Source organism: Pteropus vampyrus, unplaced genomic scaffold, assembly GCF_000151845.1.
Source record: "Pteropus vampyrus isolate Shadow unplaced genomic scaffold, Pvam_2.0 Scaffold47, whole genome shotgun sequence".
NCBI classification, from domain to species: domain Eukaryota; kingdom Metazoa; phylum Chordata; class Mammalia; order Chiroptera; family Pteropodidae; genus Pteropus; species Pteropus vampyrus.
This window is the reverse complement of record NW_011888828.1, coordinates 342,302-351,864: the sequence shown is the minus strand read 5'-3', so window position 1 is coordinate 351,864 and position 9,563 is coordinate 342,302. Positions and strand designations below refer to the sequence as shown.

The following is a 9,563-nucleotide window of genomic DNA, read 5'->3' as shown; positions in this document are numbered from 1 at the left end:
CCAGCCTTGGTTATCCAGCTAATACTTTCCAGATCTATCCCCCAAGGGAAAATGTATCTGACCGTTGCCTTCCGTCTGTCTCAAGGTAGCTCCAGGAAATAGATCATAGCCGTCAGAAAACCTTTACAGAATACTGCAGCAAGAGGCAGTTTCATATAGAAGTTGAGAGAGCGGTCTGTGGAGCCAGACTGTCTAAATTCCAGTCCTATCTCCTCCATCTGCTAGCTATCTTGAGCAAGTCATTTGACTTCTCCCTGCCTGAGGTCCCTCATTTGTAAATTGAGGATACTGATAGTAACTATCTCAGAGATGTTGTGAGAATTAAATGAGTTAATAATGGTAGCTTTCAGGACAGCACTTGGCATATAATAAAGGCATCAAATCACATGGCTAGCCACTGTGCTGGTTTCTTAATGTTCTATCCCTCTTCCCTGATGCCTCCCGCTATATATTGCAGCCAAATTATCCAGCCAGGCTCATCTTTAGAGGACTGACTTCAGGTTCCAACAGATAGTAAATGGAAGGGCAGAGAGCAGGGTAGCCATGTTGACTGGGGCATCCCCAAGTTGAGAGCAGCACAGCTGACTTCTAAGCCAAAGGGAACAGGATGTGTGGCACAGTGAGGACAGAGGCAGGGAGCTTCTGAGCTCTGCCTTTGTAAGATACTTGTGGTGTGGTGCTGGAAGAGGGGGAAAGATGGGATTCAGAGAATGAAGTCAGCCATGGGGCCAAACAGTAGAGTGGGGAGACAAAGACAACTACCAGACAGAATGTCAGACAGATGCTCTGCCAGTTCCTGACCTTTTAGCACCTACTCCATTCAATAAATCCCACAAATGATTATGTGCAGCTCGTCCTCCCTGATAAGTTCCTTGAGAGTAAGCCCTGTTTTGTTTACCTTTATTCAGTCTTTAGCATCTAGCTCACGGGTTTGGGAATAAGTGATAAACAAATGTTTGAATGGGTTTTTTTTAAATGAAATTATATATGCGTATCGCTGAGCTGAGCCTTGTGAAGAGGGTCCTAATTTTAAGAAAACGAATCTTAGAGTTTCCACATCCAACCCCCTCACTTCTGAGTTAAAGGAAGCTATTTGCCCGGGGTTATATAGCAAGTTAGAAACAGAAGCCAAGTCTCTGCTTTCAGTCTGATGTTATTTCCATGACACCACACTGAACTTACAATGCAATTGGAAGGAAAAACAAACCCCCTAAAAGTAATAGAACAAAATAAAGCAGTGTGTGGTTATGACCTGAATGCATGGTATAAATGGGACAAATGGTAGGAGTTGAGAGAACCGGAATCCCCAGGGGCTGGGCTCGCTCAGAAAATGCTCACTGCCAAGAATGAGCTTAAACTGGTCCTGAAGGATGGGTAGGATTGTGGATTGTGGAAAGGAGAGAGAATTCCTGGCAAGGGAAGTGGCTTCCCGCTGAGGCTGTGGTGGATATTTAAGGGTCAGTGAGGAAACCAGTCAGGTTAGAAGAGAGGTTTGGGTCGGATCATAGCAGGAAAAAATGTTAGAAAGCTAAGCTGAGGCCAAATTTGGGGAAATTTCAAACAGCAGGATGAAGAGTTTCTCCCTTAGTCTGTGGATAATGGGGAACGCCTGAAAATAGACGCTGAGCTAGGCACTGAACCAAGACAAAACACCAGGCAAATATCTGCCAACCTGGTCTGATTTGCATCTTTTGTAGACAGTTACTTGCCATATATGTACATTTACTTAACTTACCCACACACGAAGGAAACTCTACCAACCAGATTGTCTATATTTATTTCATCTCCAAATACCCATGGTATCTGTGTGGGAGCAGAGGAAGGAGAGGAAGATTAACAGAGTCTGTGTGCCTGCTATAGACTGGGCACTTTCATCTGCGATACCTCATTTAATCTTCACTGTCTTGTGGGGAGTGGGCATTACTGCTCCAGTAACACCCAGAGACGGTAAGTAACTTTTCCACATCACAGAGCTAGGAAATGGTAGAACCAGATTTCAAACTCAGGTTTGCCGCCAAAGCCCTGCTCTCCAGTCCGGTCACAACTCTCTAATGAGAAGATACAGGCATTGTGTTCTCTCAGATTCCTTCCCAGGGAGGGTCAAGTGTGGAGATGACCCAGCTAGGCTCACGTTTCTTTCACATACCTGGTTTTCTGTTCTTGTCTTTAGGAAAGGAAATTCCCATTTTGTATCATTAGAGGCAGACAAAGCTGGGTTTGAATTCCATTTTCACCACTTACTAGCTGGCGGACAGAGGTGGATTTGCCCTGAAGCTAATGAACCTTGAGCTTCCGGACCTTCCACTTCTGTAGGCCCCTGGCAAGCCCTCTACCCAGTTTTGAATCCCTAATTGTGCATTACTGCCCTTAAAGAGGGCTCTAACAATTGTCTAAGCTTCAGGCCTCCCAAAAACCTGGATCTGCCCAGAGTGGATAACCTCTATCAAATTGCTTTCTAAGACTTAGTTTCTTCATGTAAATTAAATCATCTTAGACTCTAGTCTACCAGCTGAACATCCAGTTGATACACAGTACTAGAGATGCTGATTTAACTTGACTGGTCTTACCTAGCCTTAAACCTAAAACAAAGGTTCACAGAGACCCTAGGCCAAAAGAAATACCTAATGGGTCCATTTATCAAGTAGTTAGGTCTAAACAATTTAATTAGTGTTTATATCCTAACAAATTAGTTGTTTGCAAAACTAATACACATAAATTTTAAAAATCGATATTTTTGTTTTCTTTTTAAGTAACTACTTTCTAATAATTTTTTTCCTAACGAAATTTGTGCACTTGTGGGGCACTGCACAACTTCTCAAACTGTTAAACCAGACTACACACAACTACCCTCACATCTTTTTCCCCATCAATTTTCTTTTTCTTTTTAAAAAATTTTTTTAATGTTTATCCTTTTTAAATCACTTCACACAAATTTTCTTATACTATTCCCATCAAGGGCTCTTTTGTAGATCTTACAATAAGATCTATTTGTCTAAATAAGACTGCAAAGTATTTAGACAAATTTATTATTAATGTCAAATTTGTGTTTATTTATATGCCTGTGATATTTCAGCTTGGTAATATACTGTACCTTTTTAAAACATATGTAAATTTCTATAATCTTGACTCAACAGTAGGAAAAGACTAAGGTTAGTTTTACGCTAGATAAAATTATTTTACTAGTACAGTAATAAGTGCCGTTTATTTTCAGAATAATGTGGTTGATTACAGATGTTTATAAAATAATGGTTCCTTGGGCTTCTTAGAGACTCATTGAGTAAATAATCTTTTCTTTTTTATCTATTAAATAAAGCCACACTCGTATTTAAAATCACGTAATTTAGAATTTTTTTTACTTTTCCCCCAGCCTTAGCGAAGTATAATAGACAATTAGTTGCTCATATTTACCTTGTACAATTCAATGAGCTTTTTTTTTCAATTATAGTTGGCATACAATAATAAATTAGTTTCCGTCATATAGCATAGAGATGAGAGATCTATATAACTCACGAAATGGTCACCCCACTAAATCAGTTATCCCTCTTCCCCCTTACATGCTGTATTTTTTACAACATTGTTGACTATTTTCCTTATGCTACACTTTATATCTCCATGACTAATTTTGAGGACTCTCTGAGCTTTCTAGGGTTGTATGTCTATTTCCTTCACCAGGTCAGGGAAGTTTTCCATCATTATTTCTTCAAATATATATTCAGCTTCTTATTCTCCTTCTTTAGGTACCCCTATGACACAGATGTTGTTACCCTTAATTTTGTCCCAGAGGATCCTTAAATTATTATTATATTCTTGATTACTTCTTTCTTGACATTCTGGTTAGGTGTTCTCGGTTTCCTCATCCTCTATATTGGTGTTTTGATCCTCTTCTTCCTCCATTCTGTTGATTCCCTCTAATATACTCTTCATCTCAGATGATGTATTCTTCATTTCTGACTGGTTCTCTTTTATAATTTCCATTTTTATGATTTTTATCTCTTTGTTAAAGTTCTTACTGAGTTCCTCTACACTCCCCTTAATTTCGTTGAACATCTTTATAACCAATGTTTCGAACTGCACCTGTGAGATTGCTTGATTCATTTTTCCTTGATTTATGTTCTTTTCTTTCATATGGTTTCTGCTTCTTTGTCTCCCCATTTTGGCTCCCTTTATGTGTCTGTTTCTATGTACTAATCAAAGCTCCTAAGTCTCCTGGTCTTATTAGCGTGGCTTTGTGTAGTCGGTGTCCAGCGGCACAGTCCTGAGAGGTGTTCAGCTGCAGGCCACGTTCAGCCCCCGACTGTGCCCCTCTGGGGCCACCTGTTAAGATTTAGTAAGCAATCCACAGATGCTGTGCTTATAGTTGCCACAAGAAGCCACACCTGAGATCAGCTGCCACCAACGTGAATCTTGGCGCTGTTCAGCAAGTGGCACAGGACTCGATGAAGACAGAGGGCTTAGTTGTTGGGCTTCTGTTCATTAAGACCCGTAGGCAACTCTGCTTGCTGTTTGCTCCATGTTTCCATCTCTCCATCAATTTTCTTTTTAACATAGCATCCACCAAAAGCCCAACTTCATAAAGACAGGACGTCATCAAAAAGAATGTACTGCGATCTAATGTTGAAACTGTGGGTTTCCTTTAACTAATACCTCATTAAGTATGTGACAGATATCGAGTATCATTGTGTTTCCTTCAAAAATTTAAAATATCCTGAAGTGCCTCTGTGAATTTCTACAGCACCCTTGCGTGCCTCAGCACCCAATGTGGGAACTGTGGGATTGAGGAACCTATTAGAGCAGAGGTCTTTAACCCCTTGGGCCACGGACCGGTACCAGTTCATGGCCTATTAGGAACCAGGCCACATAGCAGGAGGTGAGCAGCAGGCTAGCAAGAGAAGCTTCATCTGTATTGCAGCCACTCCCCAGTGCTACCATCACTGCCTCAGCTACACCTCAGATCATCAGGCATTAGATTCTCATAGGAACACTGGTCCATGGTGCCAAAAAGGTTGGGACTGTTGTGTTAGAGACTGTTTCAGGAAGCAAGCAGATGGCAGAAGAGTACTCCCTAGTGGAATGGAAGATAGGGAGCCACTTGTACCCTCATTCACAGTGTTATTACTTAGCTAGCCACAGGAAATTTTTCTGGTACTTCTTCTATCTCAGCTGTGGCTATTTACATTATATTTAACAAAGCAAGGAATAATGGTGGGTTATTTGGATGCCTGGGCTTCAGTTCCGGATCTGCCACGGGAGAAGTAAGTACAACATCTTTCCCATAACCTCCTCTTTCCAAAGTTTCTTCCAGCTTTAAAGATTTATAAAGCCACCCTCAAGCTTTGCCCTAAGGAACAAAAGTTTTTAATGCACCTGATTTTAAGTTGGCTTCATAAGGCAATAAATATTTCTTCTATTATGGATATTCTATAAGCTAGTAAGCTGGGGAATACGCCAGCTTTAAATCAAATAAAAATACATTTCACATCAGGCAAATTTCTGAAAAGAGGAAAGAAAGAATAACAACAAAAAGCTATATGTGAGGGACTTCTGGGGTGATGGAAATGTTTCTGGATCTGAATGCAAGTAATTGTGTGTGTTCAGTTTGGGAAAATTCAACAAGCAGTACACTTTTGATATCTGCATCTGTGTGTATGTGTGTGTGTGTGTGTGTATGTATTCTACTTTTTAAAATGGGAGGAAGCAAATTGCAGAATCAAAACAACATATAAATTACATAAAAATATAACAGACAATATCTTAAGGAAAAAAAATCTGACGATAAATCGTAAAGGTGTGAATATGCTACATGTTTGTGGTAATGTTTTAAAATCAATTTTAAATCATTTGAAAAACAAAGTAAAAGAAAGCTCTTGCCATCCCTAAGGCAGCTTTGAGACTTGGGCCAGGAGGAGGGAGGCGTATTTCTTTTGCCTGATATAGTAAGATTTTTTCAAAGTCCTCCCTTGTGCCTATTCTTTTCCCTGTCACACTCCCAAGAGTCAGATGTTTAGCCAATGAAGACCCATAAAAAAGACAGTTTATCAAGATATTTCGTAGAGTTAAAATAGGCGAAATCCACTTTGCTCAAGAATTCAGGATGGGCTAAGCAACCATTATGAGTACCCAAGAGACAGAGGCTGCTGCTCAGTCTGAGGGAGATTACCTGCTCTTATCAGTGATGCTAGTTCAGGAATGCCTGGAGGTCAGGAAACAGCTAGTGGCCAGAGGCTTCAGGGAAGAGCACTGGATACCTGCCTCCTAGCCTTAGTGACTCAACTGGCAGAGTGACCAGAGCACCGCCTCTGTAAAAGGATGACTAGAAAATGGATAAGGTCCCTTTAACTTGAAAATTCAATCATTTTGTGACTTAGTGACACTAAGAGGATAGATAATAATCTTAAGGAAACCCAAAAGAAGAATTAAACAACAAGCTCACCTGGGAAGAAGAGTTAAAGTGGTCTTCAAAAACATCACAAGGCCAGTGACCCCGATGGGAGACACAAGGCAAATACATGAATATATACTAGTCCCTCTTATCCACGGTTTCCTTTTCTGTGGTTTCAGTTACCCACGATCAACCACGATCTGAAAATGTTAAATGAAAAATTCCAGAAATAAACAATTCATAAGTTTTAAATTGCCCACCATTCTGAGGAGTGTAATGAAAATACACTGTCCTGCTCCATCCCATCCAAGACAAAAATCATCCCTTTGTATTATCCACCCTGTATATGCTACCTGCCCAACAGTAACTTAGTAACTGTCTCAGTTATCAGACCCACAGTCCAGGTATTGCAGTGCTTGTGTTCAAATAATCCTTATTTTACTTAATAATGGCCCCTAAGCCATTCGCATAACTTTTATTGCAGTACATTGCTATAATTGTTTTATTTTATTAGTTATTATTGTTACTCTCTTACCTCGTCTAATTTATAAATTCAACTTTATCGTAGATAGGTATGTATGTATAGGAAAAAAACAGTATATATAATGGTTGTTGCCATCTGTGGCTTCAGGCATCCACTGAGGGTCTTGGAACATATCCCCTGCAGATAAGGAGGGACTACTCTAATTTCATTCAAAGATAGGGCAAAACAGGACACTCCAGGTGCAGCAGCAGGAGCAAGCTAAATTTAGGGGGCAAGAGAAGCAGGCCAGCTTAGTGGATAGAATATGGTAAAACCACATAACAAAATTGCAGCTAAATAAAAGTAAACAAATGAAAAGCAGTTGCTGCTGCTGTATGTTTTGATCCCCTCAGTGCTGTGCTATGATTGGACTGACATAGTCCACAGGGTTTAAAACCTAAGAAAAAGTGCAGATCTTACTCAGATTCACACTCTCCATGGGTACAAAGGGGGAAAAGAGAAAGAAAGCAACACATGCTACTTGTTACAGAGTATCAAGGAATCAGAGCACTCTGAGCTTCAGTTTTCTCATCTGTAAAATGAGGGCCAAAATAGTACCTTTCTCGAAGGGTGGTTATGACCTAACACTCAGACCACGCAAGCTAGTGCTCAGTAGAGTGTCTGTTACTATTTATTCTTATAGACCAGTGCCCAAGCTCCTAGAAAGTCACTCTGATTCCCTGCAGCCACTCAGATTTAGGGATTAAATTCTTCCAGGACTGTGACTTGCCAGAGTCCTGAGTGGAGAGGCATTCTGTTTTCCAAGTGATGCTTTCCCCACTCCCTCTTGGCATTTTGCATTTACCTTTATTATAGCACTTGTCCATTTAAATTTACATTTTTGTGGGATGAGGCTGAGAGTGAGGTCATTTGAATGCAGAATATTGCTTCTTTTCTAATTAATTTTATTCTCTAAGGTCCCAGCTATAAGGGACCTTCAATTGAAATACATTTGACGTACAGTTTATGTCAAATGTAATTTTAAAGTGTTGATTTGCTACATTTATAACATGATTGCCATTGTAACATAATCATGTCACAATGATTTCTTTTTTGAGGTACGGATAATTAAGATCTAGTATCTTAGCAAGTTTGATGTCTATAATACACTATTGTCTATAACCACTATACTGAGTGTTAGATCTCCAGGACTTATTTATCTACTATTTGCAAGTTTGTACCCTTAAACAACATCTCTCCTATTCTCCATCACCATTGCCATTTTACTCGCGGTTTTTACAAATTCAGCTTTTTAAAATTCCACATATCTGTGATAGCATGTAGTATATGTCTAAGTCTGACTTATCTCATCATAATGTCCTCAAGTTCCAGCTACGCTGTTGCAAATGGCAGAGTTTCCTTCTTTCTCATGGTTGAATAATATTTCATCATATATATATATACACACACACACACACATATACATATACATATTCGCATCTTCTTTAGCCATTCATCTGTTGATGGGCACTTAGTTGTGTCCCTAAGAGATTATTAATAGAAGTAATTATTTAACACCTAAGCTTTGATGTCTTATGGGGCTGACCCCAAGAAGCCACTGCATCTATTGCAGACCGAGGCTCCTAAGAAAACACAGAGAGCCTCACCCGGCACCAGGGAAGGGCAGGGTTCTAGAAGACAGACTTCTGGCTGATTCCTCTTCCATCTTAAAAACACTAACTAGTGGTATTGTTTAAAAAGTTTACGGGAATAGAAAATGATAGGGAAACTGGGGGGAAAAATAACTGACCAAAGTGCCCAGTAGTCTGAATGTCTGAGTCCAAAAGGCTCTGAATCTTTCTTTGTATTTTTAATGGAAAGAGGAAGGTAAAGGAGAGGTTTGGTGCCTAGAAGGAGAGAGGGGATTATCTATTCAAGGCTGGATCATAGGTATAGTTAGATGGCCATTCATCCAGTGGGACTAGAAATATAAATTAGTAGAGTCTTTCCAGAGAACGATTTAATATGAAGAATCAAGAACTTTAACAATATTTGTATCCTTTAGACCTTTAAAAAATTTAAATGGTTACATTTCGGCCCAGCTATACAATGTTAGTATAGAACCATTAAAAGTATTTATAATGTGTATAAAGAAATGGGAAATGTTTAGACATTAAGTACAAAAAACAAGATACTAAATAATGTATAAAGAACTATCACTTATATAAAGAAAAAACATACATAGCAACAGAAATAGTCCAGTACATAAAATGTTTGCTTGTGGGTACTGGACTTGTGGGTGCCTTTTTGTAGAATTATTTACACTTTTCTGTATTTGCCACAATTTCTACAATAAGGACATGTTAACTTTGATTATATGGTGGCAGACGGAGGTTGAAACCGACCTCTCATCTCTTCTGTTTCCTTCCCAAAGCTGTGAATCAGGTTAATTTCCTCCAGATCCCTCTTCAAAGTTTTGAAGGCGACGCTGGGCCTTGAGGCACGCAGCCGAGCTCTGAGCTGCTGGGAGGAGGATTCGAGAGGCCGAGGCGATCTGGGGAGGGCGGTGTCTGGCTCAGGCTGGTTTCTGCGCCTTCCTCTCCCCCACCGCGAGTGCAGATGAGGCGGTTCCGACTCGCCCGTCCCCCGAGCAGCCGTGCCCGGGACTCCCCCTTGCAGCGCAGCGGATTACTGGAAAGGCCGCGTTGGGGCTCGTCGGCC

The 9,563-nt window shown here is 40.2% G+C and overlaps 1 long non-coding RNA gene across 1 annotated transcript in view; it reads right to left on the bottom strand.

The window, feature by feature from the left end:
* Window positions 1–6,489, bottom strand: part of LOC111739119 — a 17,705-nt gene extending 11,216 nt beyond the window's left edge. The window contains exons 1-2 of the long non-coding RNA XR_002780110.1: window positions 6,431–6,489; window positions 1,736–1,803 (exon numbers count right to left, since the gene is read on the bottom strand). This is a non-coding gene — a long non-coding RNA (uncharacterized LOC111739119). The remainder of the gene's footprint in view (window positions 1–1,735; window positions 1,804–6,430) is intronic.
* Window positions 6,490–9,563: the final 3,074 nt, after the last annotated feature.